General features: G+C 42.3%; 1 protein-coding gene across 2 annotated transcripts in view; it reads left to right on the forward strand.

The window, feature by feature from the left end:
- FHL2 (four and a half LIM domains 2) overlaps nt 1-14,345 on the forward strand; it is a 63,559-nt gene that overhangs the window by 21,688 nt on the left and 27,526 nt on the right. The window lies entirely within an intron of this gene.

Below are 14,345 nucleotides of genomic sequence, written 5' to 3' on the forward strand. Positions count from 1 at the left end.
AAACAAGAAGCAGAAGCAGCATTCCAGTCATGTGCAGCAAAACATTATGGATTTTTAAAAAATATATATGTTGGCCAAAGATCTTTACCTTGAAAAAATAGAGTAACATACATACTAATGCAGGGATTTTTCACTGGATTTGAATTTAAAAGTTAAATAAAACAAAAAGACCCGAAGCCTGTTCCCAAACTGAACCCATTCTAAGGGCAGTCTTTCCAACAATAATACTTTGTTCTTACCTAGCATTTGAAAATATGATTAATGGATGAATAACTTTACTTTTTCCCTTCCAAACAGCAAGCCATCAGAACAAGGCAGACCTTTGATAGCAGCTGGCAAGAGGCTGGGAGGGGGCAGACTCATTCAAACACTTCTTTAATAGAGAAAATGTAAAAGGCCATTTTACAAGGAAGAAAACCAGAGGAGGAAGGGAATGTGAATACTGATTTGGGGGTGAAATCTTGGCCCCCTTAAATCAATGGTAGTTTTCTCAGAAACATCCACTGATGTTAGCAAAGCTCACATCTCCTCCTTTTCCTTCTAACTTTAATAATGCCACACTTGTGCGGATTGGCACCACCAAAGCACGTTTTCACATTTTTTTCTTACCAGTTTTCCTTTTTCTGTAGCTGTGTATTGTCTAACCAGAGCACAGGCATTCCGACACAGTTGTTTTTCAGTGAAATGAATTATTACTGGCTGCAACATTTTATCTTTGGCTTTTATCAGCATGAAACTGTACTCACTGTGATATAATCTCAGGCTGTTTCAACAACGTTCATCATCTAATGCTGATTAGCTTTGAGAAGCATAGGTCATATTATACAGAGTCCTAGTTTTTCTGAAAGCGGTTGGAGCAATTTTGTCTGGTTTTCCTCAGCTCATTCTGACATAAACATGGAAGGAGCACTACCATACAGGTTTTCAAGGGATCCATCAACTTCATAAAACTCAACATGTTTCTGCTGCAGGTTGATTTACTGGCTACCATTAACACATGCCACCAAGAAGTAGTGAAACTGAAAGAGCTAGAATAAAAAGTATTTTCCCCATTTCCCTTTATAGTTTTGGTAATGTTTTGTGTGAAGACAGTTGTACAGTTTCCCTTTTATAACATTTTTCCTGCTGTCTCTGTGAAACTTCCATACCACAACAAACCAGAGGAAAACTCTCCTTTAAAATAGGAAAATAAGTACTTTATAAAACCATGTTGTCATGGAAGTAGAATGGGCACAGACATGGGGTCAGAAATCATTTCACACACTTCATAAACAAAGCCAGTGGCCTTTCAGATCAGCACATTCCCTGTCAATCTTAAAGGATTTTCACCAAAGTCTCACTAGAAATTTGCATGCTTTCTGTTGGAGGGAAGTAGGTAACATTGACCAGTGCTCCTTTTTGGTAGTCTGCAGCTAGGGAAGCAAAGCCCAGCATGCCTAGAGATTACCATACAAAACCAGGCATACTTGCAATCTACAGATGCCACAACACAGAAGCCCGTTATTCTGTTATTTGTCCCATTTTTTAAATGCTGAGTTACCTAATTTCCTATGCATGAAATCCATTGACTGCAATATGCCCCACAGCCTCTGGTGTTGGGTGCAGAAGGCAGCAGGACACTCAAGGGGTTAGGACAATTATTATAGTATAAAAAGAGAGCTGTGTTAACACTGTTTAGCATGGCACTCCTGGTACAGAACAATAAAAAAGAGGAAGCTATCAGAATAAACTATTTGTTGTGGGTTTCGACTTCTGGGTGCAAGCCCCAGCTCAAGAATTCACATAAGCACAGGTTAAGCACACTGTGTGTTATGTACTCATATGGCCTGCATTTCATATCGTCAAGTATTTCTTTTCTCAACATCCTTTTAGGGGAGAAAAGCAGCACTTTTTCCTAATTCAGAAAGCAGAAGCAAGGGCCAGATGTGAGGGAAGGCTCAAGTGCTGAAGTGTGGCGAGGATTGGCAGGCTATGAGACCCAGATCAGGGCTGCAGTGACCCAGGGCTCCAACAAGTAAGTCTTGGAAAGAGACTCTACTCTCTCTTCCTTTCATCTGCCTAAAAAATCTTCTAGCCAACATGAGCAACGTGTCCAGTTCTGCTCAATTAGGTAGGGGGAAAGACAGTGGCTGAATTCAGGTGTATGAATTCTTCCTGGACAAACCTGCCATGCTTTAGCTATCCAAGGTCAGGAGTCTGTCTGACCTAGACAGCTGGATTCCCTCTAGATTCGATGTGGAAGGAAAAGCACATTTATAGGGAAATTCATTCCATCCTCAACAGGTGTCTAACAAATCGCCCCTCGCAAGCACCCCTCTTTCTCCATCCACTGTAGCAGGATCATGGATGACTTGTTTGGGTCAGCTAACATTTGGTCAGTTAAAATGGGGTGAGTTGGATGCTACTATAGGTTATTTGCAAATATTACACAGAGCATTTAATTGATCAAAGAACAGACTTTATTATCAAAATCCATAACTACTACCTGCAAACTCTCCCCTCCTTTCCACTTTTATAAACCGGGGTACTTTAGTAATGTAGACTCTGGAAAAAGAACTGGGTTGAGCTTACTTCTCATTTTTCTCCTTGGTCATTTTTGCTTCTTGTATTGGTTTTCATGTATTGATATGTTCTGGGGCATTCTCTGGAGATTCATGAGGTGAACCAAGGCTATCCTCCTGAAACTTTGCTTGCAAGTGTGAAGTGGGACTCAAGGCACAGAAGGAGCACATCAGATGAATGGGAAGTGCTTGTGGTGGAAACAAGAACCCTTGTAGGAAGTGGAAATATTTCATTAGGAATTTTTCCTTGCTTGGTAGGGCTGTGACAGAGAGCAATAGTCTGCAGAAATGACTTTGCCTTTCAGAACAAAATGATGTGAAAGAGTTTATTTAGAAATTAAGGATTATGAAAAAGACTAGAAACTTGGGAGGAGGGACTGAAGAATGATGGTTTTCTAGACCATCCATTCTCATCTGCAGGCAGAAAATGACACAAACCTGTTTGAAATTTTGTAATGGCAATAGTCTTTCCAACCAACATTACCTCAAAAAGTTTCAATTCAATGCACTTCTTAGTGCAAAGTTGAAGGTCTTTGAAAAATTTGAGATTGCAATGGAAAAATTGTCTTTTGTAGAAAACTTGAGTGGAAAGAGATTTTGCATGAGACTGTACTTTCCTGATCTGATGCTGTAAGTTAGACTTGTATTCCAGTTATTTTTACTTAACTGCTTCCAAAAAACATCAGTGTGACTGTGGTAACAATGATAATCAGCCAGCTAGGACACTGGTGTCTCTCATTTTAGACTAACCATTTAAAATGAGAAAAAGAACAGAGCTTTCACTGTTAATGGAAGGTGCTTATGTAAGTTTGTTAGTTAGGCAATCAATGGGAAAATATTCAATCATTATAAATAACCTATTATAAAAGGCAATTGGAACTTCTTATCAGGACTGCTACCAAGGTCATTCATTTGTAAACTGTTTCACCCTCTGTCTCATCAAATTCAGTAAGTTTTACTCTGACACCTCTAAGATTGGCTGCAGAAGCATTTCTGAACTTCACAGTAATAATATTCACATTTCTTTGTCTACCTAACGATTCACAACCTTGAATCAAGCCACGGTGTTATTTGTAGTGTCACCTTACTTAAGTCTTGCAGTTCAATAACTTGCAGATTCATAACCTAAGGAGGATCTAGATTTATTAGTGCAATTAGTGTCTTAGATACAGCTATTTGTTGCTGTGGAATACTGGTGGCTAAGAAGAGGGTGTCATTATATGGACTTGATTACATGAACATAGTATATGGTGTGCACAGTACAAAGACATATAGTTCTGCTTAAGATCTTTAGGTAGACAGAATTCAGGAAGGCAGTTGGTGCAGATGTTGGCACCTTTGCACACAGTTGAAAAACAAACAACAAAACTGTCCGTTTCAAGAATCTTAGGTCCATGCTCTATCAGGTCTGAAGACCAAGGGACCACAGAACTACAAGCAGCAAAAGATTCAAGAAAGGACTAGAGTGGGCCAAAAAGGCTTTCTCCTGATCCTGAGGAACAAATGGTGTGTGAGATAGAAGAACAGACAACATCAACCAAACCACAGACATCTTAGGACAACCTTGTGGAAAATAGGTTGATCTGATTTACTGTCATGTTTCTCTGTTAGCTAGTTCTGTCTCAGAAACATTTTGATTTATAACAAAATATTGGTCCCGAGACCAACTAGTATTGGCACAGCTGATGTCCACACAGTTACACTGTCTTACCAGGCAAAATGAGATGCACACATCCACCCTTTTGTTAGGAGCAGTCCTTTGAGCAGGCCAGTCTTGGGCCATGCCAGAGACCCTTTGGGAGGGTGATGGGGGCTTTGGGCTCAACCAGACCAGGGGCTGCACTTAGAGTTGAACAGTGTGGACCATCCTCTGCTGTGTTTGGGCCAACACAAGCTACTGGTATAAATGGAGGCAGGGAAGGCAGAGGGGCCACAGGAATGGGTGATGAGGTCACCCCTGAGAAGATGTCCCTGTCGTGGGCACAAGGAGGCTGCAAGGAGATTGCAATATGCAAGGGAAGTTTGTTCATCCATCCATTTCTTTTCAGCAGCCCTCACTTTGTTTCCAGTGTCAAAATGCACACAAAGAAGTGGTGTGGCCACACCACCCTCTCCCACCACCATGAGCAGGAGCACCCAGCCTGCATCCTGGGGATCATCTGGGTCAGTGCACGGTCTTCCCTTTGTCCTAGCCATTCCTCTCTCTGTTATCATTGCTTCCTACTAGACTCTGCCACTCCTCCTGGTTGACTGCTTTTGGTAATGGTTTCATGATCTTTTGAATGAGAGCAGCTGAATTAGCACAGACCTAGCATGTGAAGGGCACTGGCACTTCCAGCTCATTGTGCCTGGAAAGGGTGAGCGTTCGGTTGTGCAGGTAGTTGTGGGTAGTGCCAGTTGCTGTGAGAAGATTTGTGAACAGGCTCAACCTGGATACCTGCCCAAGCACCTACAGCCAAGCCCCCTTTCCTGCCTTTTCCCCCTGCGCTTACAAATGCAAATGCAGGGTGGATGCATGATTGCTAAAGGAAATAGCACAGAGCTCTGGGTCTGAGGCATGCTCACAGAGGAAGCTGGCAGGAGAAGCAGCGTGGGCACGGCACCCAAGCAGAGCAGCCTGCCTTCCTCCCAGGTCTTCCTCTGCCCTCTCCTGCAAGTGAAGTTTCTTCTGCCTGCCAGTGCTGTGTCTGCTGACAGACAAACCAGCCCTTTCCCTGCATTTTTTTTCTGGACATCCAAGTGTTAGGAACTCTTCCTTACAAATGAGGAGTCTGCATTCCTGGAAATCCTTCTTGATATAAGGAAAAGTCAGTATCACTGTGGACCAGCTCTTCGGGGAGCATCCAGCCATGCGGACAGTGCTCAGTCGTGTAAGGCATTTGTATTGTAGCAATCCAGCAAGGACTCACTAGACTTTACAGTTAGCCAGTAGGGATAAATGAAAGGACTAGCGCTGCTTCATACTGTTATTTCTGACTCCTCTCTAACAATTCAAAAAAATTACTTACCTTCCAACACGAGACACATTATCTTCAAGGCAAGCCATTGTTACAAGCCTTTATTTCATTTTACAACATTTGAATTTCATTCACATTAAGACAGCAACTCCACTAGACAGCCATGTGAATATAAACTTGGTAGGGACAAACACAATCCATACATCTATCAGGCTAACAATGGATGGTATATTTTTTGAGCTCTATGTGAAGTGTTAGACATGAAATTCACATCAGCAACTAAATGATTACTTTAATCCTATTATTTAAAGGGCCTGAGCACTTACAGAGTTCAAAGTAAGCAGAGGCCTAAGAGGATCAACAGCAAGGACTCTACTTCAAAGTGCGATCTAAGCTCATATTTTCAACTATAATATATGTCTGAGCCTACGTCTCAGACCCTCTCAGTTTATCTGTAGTATATACAAACAGTAGTTGAGCAGAAAAATAACTGTTGCCATACAGAAGGATCTTTCTGCAAAACAGGATGTCCCCAATCACATTCAGATTGGAGAGGGTGACTGTTTCTAATTACATCAAAATATTACAAGCCTGAAGTAATCTGGGAAGTGATTTACAACCGTATGTCTTTTGAACGCTAGGCAAGTTGAAAGGTTTGGGGAATGATAGCGCCAATAAATAACCAGGGTACAAAAAGAATCCTCAGGGAAGACATGGCTGTAACAGAAAAAGCTAAATAATTTTTTTCACTCCTGTGTTTGCTGTGAGGAACTTGAAGCGTTTCCTGCAGCAGAACACTTCCTTATGGGGATTGTCAGAAGGTCTATTTCAAGCTGAAATGTCTGTAGAAGAGGTATGGAACAAATAAACAAAATTAATAGGAAGAAAATGTTAGAACCAGATGGTGTTCACCCATGAGATCTGAAGGGACTCAAGGATGAATTAGCTGAAACAATAATAGTGCATGGCCTTTTATTTAAAACATGCTTAGAACTGAGCACCTGAAAGTCACTAATACGGTGCCAACCTTTTTAAATGGTTCCAAGAGAAACTGGGGGAATTACAGTTTGGTAAGTTTGATTAATTTCCACTAATCAATTGAGTAGAAATTACTACACACAATAGAGAAGATGGATAAATACTATACATTGGGAGAAATTCAATACAGCTTTGTAAATAGAAATCACGCACTACAAATCCATTGGGTTCCTGTAAGATGATAAACATACAGATACAGGAGATCTGCATATTTGTGCTTTTCCATGTATTCAACAAGGGCCCTCACCAAAATCCCTTAAAAACAGGTCAGCAGCACAGGATAAGAGGAAAAATCTTTGCACGTATTGTATGAAATCAGTTGAAAGATAAACAGGCAGTTCTTACAGTAAAGGGAGATTAACAGGAGATTATTAGTGGAAATTCTAAGACAGAAACAGAAGGCTCTTAGGCAACAGGATGAGTAGGCACTGGAACAGCATCTTAAACCGAATGTAGATAAGCATGAAGCATCGCATGTGGGGAAAAATGGAACTTTAGCTATAAAGTAATGGTTCTGAACTGACCACCTGGGTGTGAAATTTGGGGGTTATATAGGTTTACAAAAAAAACCTACTTAGTGTCAAAAACAGCCAAAAAGCAAATAGAATGTTAAAGTTCTGGCCACTTCATCTGAAAAAGCAAAATGCCATATTGGAAACAGTTTGGGGAAGATTGATAAAACATAGGGAGTGGCTTTCATACAGAGTGACTAGGTAGGCTGGGATTCTCCAGCCTAGTAGAGAGATGGCTGAGGGGACATACGATAAAGATTGACAAAGACGTGAACAGCCTGTAGCGTATGAATAAAGATCAGTTGCTCATTATCTTTGAAAATGTAAGACCTAAGAGGCACCAGATGAGGTAATATGTTCAAAATGAACACAAGGAGATGGTTCTTTAACAACATAGAGCTACCTGTTCCAGGAAACTCTGAATTTCCTTTCAGGGGATCAGGAGGGAACTACGCGAGTTCATGGAAGTGATATTCAGTATGGATACTGCCTCCAGGTTGAGAAATCTTTGAGCCAAAAGTTGTTGGAGGCTGGGAGAGTATTATGAAGAGATATCATTACAGACTATTCTCACTTTTTTCCCAAGACACTTCTTAGTCCCCAAGAACAAGGTAACAAGTTGGAAGAACCCTTCTGTTCAGCATTTCTCATACTGCTATGGCATGATACGAATACCTGCAAATTACAGGTTCTGCCTCACACTAGTCATCCTTTACAGGCGTGAATGTTAAACTGAAAACTCTAGTCTCAATTTCTTCTTTCTTTCTGCCTTTTCACATTTCTGTTATACTGAAAAAACTTATGCTCATTTGATTTTGGAGGTTGTTGAGTCCTAATGCTAATCCTTGAGGGCAAATCAGACAAAAAATGAGTTGGATGTTGTCACTCCTGCCTTGGGAATGAGTTAGATAAAGTTCTTGAGGTGTCTGTCAACTGCCCCATTTTACAAACCTCTCTACTTAGAAGCTCACGGGGACTCTGCCTAGCTGATAAGGGAGAATGTAGTTACAAATGTTGCTGTTGGCTATTTCAAGAGGGTCAAAAAAAATGTCAAGGATGCAGGCAGAAAAAGCGTCATGGGGAGAAGAAGAAAATTATTCACACAGAAGTAAAGTTTTGGAGAAGAAGCTATGAGCAGTGGGGCAGTGGGAGGGGGAGGATTCTGGAAAGGGGACTTTGCATAAAACACTGGAGCGTGCTGGGAACACTGCAGGGAATGTGAACTATTTTGTACAGAATTGCATGTCTCGTGCTATCAGAAACACAGAGCGATTCGTTTTTTGGAACAATCACAGTGTTTCATGTGTCTGAAACAGGGAGCCGTAAATCATGATTATCCTGAAATGAATAAAACCCTAAATTAAGGGGTAGTATTTGCCAGTTCAGAAGACCAGCAATTACTGCAAGCTGTAGTAATTTGACATCCCATGTTCCACCCATAGGGGTAGGGAACCCAAAAGCCTCTTCCCATCTGTTATAGTCAGGGGCCCACAGGGCAATCAAACTGAATCCAGAGGAAAGGAAAGAAGCAACAGCTTTTCCACATAGATCTCAGCACTATCATCATTTAGAATCATAGCTTCCAAAGACCATTCACCTCTTGTTAGAAGTTGTCTGTGGATCCCAAAGCACTTCCAAAGATGTGACACCAAGCTCTCTGTCCCTGGTTTCAGATGAACAAACTGTGGAGCTGATGGGCTTAGGGAATGCCTAGAGTCCAAAGAGGTGTGGGGACAGCAAAGATCAAAATGTTTCACTCTGTTTCCTTAAAAGTAGAGGCACCATCTGTTTCCTAGCAAGCTGAAAGAAGGAGAAAGAATGTTGGGGAAAGCAGGGAAGGAAAAGACTACATTCCACAAGAACTGTTGCTTTCCACTGGCTTCATTACAACTCTTCATGGTTTCATCTTCACTTGCTTAGCAGCCTAGTGAAAGCTCTCCAGGGTAGCTGGCCCACATGGTACAGACACCTGCTGCTTGGGGAATTGTTTGATGCACTGCCTTTATCCTGCAATGGCTTTTTGGGCTTCTTTTAATCTGTGAGGACCTGGGGTGGCTCTGATCATGATGATGCTTGTCCAGTGAAGGACTTGTCAGTCCTGTAACATGGTGCCTCAGCTTTCCAAGCTGTTGAAAACCCAGCTGTCACCAAGAGGAATTTTCCTCAGCAGATACCAGTTCCTTAAAACTCTGGCTTGCTCCTTGAAGTTTCCTCTGGTGTGCTGTCTGCTCCCTCCTTGAGCACCACAGCTCTTCTCCCCTGTTCTCCCTTCAATTCATGCTCCACCACTCATCAGTGTCAAGAGCTGTTTATCTGCCCAGCTGAAATAAAGGAAAGCAGCAGGGACATGGCTGTCTTTCTGCCTGGGTCATCCATTGCAAACCATCTCTACATCTCAACTGTCCATGGACAAAGGGGCATAGGAGCAATTACACAGACAGTGGCATGTTGACCAGCGTCTCACTGCCACATTCCCTTTCAGGCATCTCTTTCAAGAGATAGATTTCTCTGAATGAAACTGGGGCTAACTGGATAGAAAACAAGGTCCTGACTAACTTCAAAAACTGAACAAAATCCTTGTCCAAGGGTCTAATTAGACCATAATGGTCTAAACTGCTTTCAGCTCCATCCCAGACCATGCTGTCACAGAAACACCCTTGAATTTGAATCATGTCATCTATCTTACGACATAACAATATATTACCCTTCAGAAGACAACTTTTCATATACAAAACCAGAAGTTCCTCAGTGCTACTGAGCCATGGCACCTTTCTATAAATTCACTGAAGAAAACAGTTTAAGGCTGTATGTGAAAATTATTCAAACACATTATAAAAGGAAACATAGAAACTTTTTTTTTCCAGATTCAACTGGAGTTTCTAAAACACTAAGCATTTTATACTGATTTAGGCTAAACATCCTTCCAAAAATAAAAGAAGTCTTGCATCAACCCAAAGTGGACAGACTTTCACTTCATGTTAAGTTCCCTATCTGCCTTGGCTGCAGTGGTTTTAATGGATTGTCCAAAGGTATCCATAATTCCTTCATCAGAATCTGTGCAACTCTGATATTTCTTACCTGCTGAGTATTTCTACTTGAGTATCGAGTCACCCAGGGGAAGAAAGGAAGATCAGAATATTGCGAAAAGCCTTGTGACTAGGAGACTGAACGGGGAGAGAAAAATGCACATTAAAGAAAATCTTTTTACCCTTTGCAGATTCCTCATATGCTTGGGGAAAACTACCTATCTAAGAACATCTTATGAGAATGAAATTTCAGGAAGATTTAATATTGCTTGGCTGTTATTTTAGGTTTAATGAACTCAAATGCAATGTCTGCATGAGTCTACACTACTTCCTAAGCAGCAGTGCCAAAAATAGCAGTTCTCCTAAATGCACCCTCTCATATTCAATGAAAGCTTGTGTTACACAGGTTCCAGCATCAGAAAGGGGATTAGTTGAATTCTGATAAAGTAAATAAACAGTTTCCAGGATAAAATAATGGTGGAAGGAATCAGTCAGTAGCTTAGCCATTTTCAAACCTAAAAGTGTAACTTTCCACCTCCCCTGCCCTCTCAGAGACACTAAACTCCTCTATGAGTCAAACTGGGGGAAATAGAAATATTCCACTTCCAGCTGCCTCTTTCCACTATTTTTCTTTATTCATTCTCTTCAGCCAGAAAGGATCAGTGCTGAAACTGTAGTTATTCCAGCATCAACCCAGTAGCTGAAGTGAGATTTCTGAAGGATTAGTAAAATCATTGAAAAGTCCTGCTATGAAAATGATACTTTTTCCATCTTGTTTCCCATATGTGAGGTATGGCATTCTCCATGTAGAATTAAACCCATTAAATTTAGCACACAGGCCACTGAAGAACAAGCAATATATGCTACATAAATGCTACATATATAAGCCACAGAGTACATTTCTAAGACACAGGATGGTACTGAACAGTACTTGAATTTTCAACCTTAAATTTAAGCACCCTTTCAGAAACATTGTCCCCTGATTTCCTTGTATTTTCTCCTCTGAAGCCTTGAAGATTGCTGATCTGTGCTGGGTTGATCAGAGAAGCAAGGGGGGGTGGGGGGTGGGGGGGCTGGGGTGGAGAAGGGTGGCTCAGTTACTTAAACATTAAATATGCCAGTGGAAAAAAAAAACCCTGCTTTTTCCTCCCCATCTCCCTGACAATTAAGGAAATCTCGTTTTCTTCCACTCACCCCTGGCGGATTTGATGCTGGTGGGAAAGAGGATGTGTGGGGTTTTGCCAATCACAGATAAATATTTACTTGGTAGATAAAAAGGTGAAGTGGACTTACTGAAGGAGGATGAGGTCAGAGGTTCCTTTTGCCTTCCCTGGTTGTGTCTGATGGAATGCATACACCACATCATGAGATGAGGAAGGAGCTGCCTGGTAACTCTCCCTCATCCCTTTCACAGCTCCATGCAGACTTGATGTGGCTGCTGAGCATCAAGTCCCATAGTGAGCCCACAGATCATCAGGTTTTAAATTGGCACGGGCTTTTCTGCCTTCAAGGAGTCAGAGATGTTAGATTAAATCAGACAAAAATGACCTTACTTTCTTAAAGTCAACCCATGATGTGCAACAGTTAAACTAAACCATTTCAGCTGAAACCAGTATATATTTCAACTTGCAATTCTGGAAAACACTTGTCTTGTTTTCCAGCAGGTCACATCAAAAAATCTCTGGCAGAGTTGCTGCAGTGGTTGTCAATGGACAGACGGGGAAATGAAAATAAGGAAATTGAGAAAAATGGAAAAAAATGTAGAATATTTAATTTGTTTTAGAAAGGTTTGGAAATAAACTGATTTAAATAGCCCAAATCTAATCACCTTCAGGGCCCATTTTTCTTTACATCCATTTCTAAATCAGAACTGAGGTAAGAACTGTAACTAAGTTGGAAATAAATTATTATTGTGGTCATTTTGTAATAGTTTAAGCTAAAAGAAAGAAATAGTAGTAGTAGTAGTAGTATTATGATGCTCTAAGGAGTCCTTTGTAAATTTGCTGACAACTCACACAAGAGTTTGGCTATCCTGAGCTCTATATTTACAGACAGTGAAACTAAAGAACAGAAAGATGCAATGTGTTCTCCAAGGGCGTCCAGCAAGCCAGTGATGGGGCTGGAAACCCAACTAGCAGCTCTCTGAGGACATAACTGCAGTTCCATGGTTGCTCAACGGCTCATGAAAACTGCTCACTGTCTGGTTTAACTCACCTTCCAGTGCCAGTGCAAATGCAAGGGAGGAGCCAGGGACATGTGGCTGGGGAGTGCAGTGTCTTTGATTTAAATAAGCTTTAATTGCCACAGAATCATACTTGTTAATCCCCTACATCCATAGTCAGTCCTTCAGGGCACAATGCCTGTGTTTTGAAAATGCAACTGCAAAGGCTGCAGCAATAAACAGACGGACCCATGGAAATTGCTGATCATAGAAATAACTCACATCTGTGAAAGAGATTTTGCTTCTGATAGAAGAACTAGGAATGGCCTTTCCCCATCATTTTATTCTGTCTGTGCTTTTGTAGATTTGGAATAGCACTGAGACTGGGGGTCTGGTTGACAGCCAGCTGAACATGAGCCGCCAGTGTGCCCAGGTGGCCAAGGCCAACAACAGCATCCTGGCTTGTATCCCAAATGGTGTGGCCAGCAGGACTAGGGCAGTGATTGTCCCCCTGTACTGGGCACTGGTGAGGCCGCACCTCGAATCCTGTGTTCAGGTTTGGGCCCCTCACTGCAAGGGGGATGCAGAGCTGTGTCGTGGTTTAACCTGGCTGGTAACCCAGCCCCACGCAGCCGCTCACCCACCGCCCCTCACCCAGAGGGATGGGGAGGAGAATCAGAAAGGAACGTAAAACTCGGGGGTTGAGATAAGAACAATTTAATAGGTAAAGCAAAAGCCCCGCACGCAAGCAAAGCAAAACAAGAATGAATGAGACTCACTCACCGCTTCCCACGGGCAGGCAGGTGTTCGGCCATCCCCAGGGAAGCCGGGCTCCATCACACGTAACAGTTACTCGGGAAGACAAACACCGTAATGCCGAATGTCCCCGTCTTCCTTCTTCTTCCCCCAGCTTATATACTCTGCATGGCGTCCCATGGTATGGAATATCCCTTTGGCTAGTTCGGGTCACCTGCCCTGACTGTGTCCCCTCCCAATGTCCCATGCCCCTCCAGCCCTCTCGCTGGCAGGGCCCAAGAAACTGAAAAGTCCTTGATTTAGTATAAACCACCCAGCAACAACTAAAAACATCAGTGATCTGTCAACATTGTTCTCACATCAGAGCCGCACTGCACCAGCTACTAAGATAGCTAACTCTGTCCCAGCTGAAACCAGGACAAGGTGCTGGAGCGTGTCCAGAGGAGGGCAACAAAGCCAGTAAAGGGTCTAAAGAACAAGTCTTATGCGGAGCGGCTGAGGGAAATGGGGTTGTTTAGCCTGGAGAGAGGACTCAGGTGAGACCTTATACCTCTCTACAACCACACAAAAGGAGGTTGTAGCAAGGTAGCGGTTGGTCTTTTCTCCTAAGTAGCAGGTGACAGGACAAGAGGAAATGGCCTCAAGTTGCTCCAGGGAAGGTTTAGTTTGCATATTGGGAAAAATTTCTTCACTGAAAAGGTTGCTAAGCATTGCCCAGGGACATGGTGGAATCACCATCCTTGGAGGTGTTCAAAAAATGTGTAGATGCAGTGCTTAGGGATGTGTTTAGTGGTGGAGTTGATAGTCCTGGATTAACAGTTGGACTTGATGATCTTAAAGGTCTTTTCCAACCTAAATGATCCTAAAATTCTATGACTGACTAACACATTTCATCCCTATTCCATACCTAACTACCGTTTGGGTGCACAAGAGGACAGTAAGTACAGGTCAGGGTTCTGGCATAAGTTTGGTTTTCAGGAGAAACCCTTAGCTAACACACATGCACACCTACAGCACCGCCCAGACACGTGCCAGGACCCAGTGTCCAACACAAAAGGACACTGGGCTACCTTGCATCATCTGGATGCAAACCAACAGCAACACTGTCTAGGGCTAATAGGCTTTACATTTTTGCTCTACTGGTTTCTCTTAAGGTTGAAAGCATTTAAATCAAAGTACCTCCCTTTGGCAAGCCCCAGTCATGATTGAGCGGTTACCCTGAAATGCCTCCCCACCCTATCCCTCAAGTGGCAGAAAGCAGACATCTCCCTCATGCTTTTGACCCAAATTCTTCCCTCTGGGAGGTTTCCCAGGACCCTCACTGTTTTGATTAG

Source organism: Falco biarmicus, chromosome 2 (assembly GCF_023638135.1).
Source record: "Falco biarmicus isolate bFalBia1 chromosome 2, bFalBia1.pri, whole genome shotgun sequence".
Taxonomy (NCBI): domain Eukaryota; kingdom Metazoa; phylum Chordata; class Aves; order Falconiformes; family Falconidae; genus Falco; species Falco biarmicus.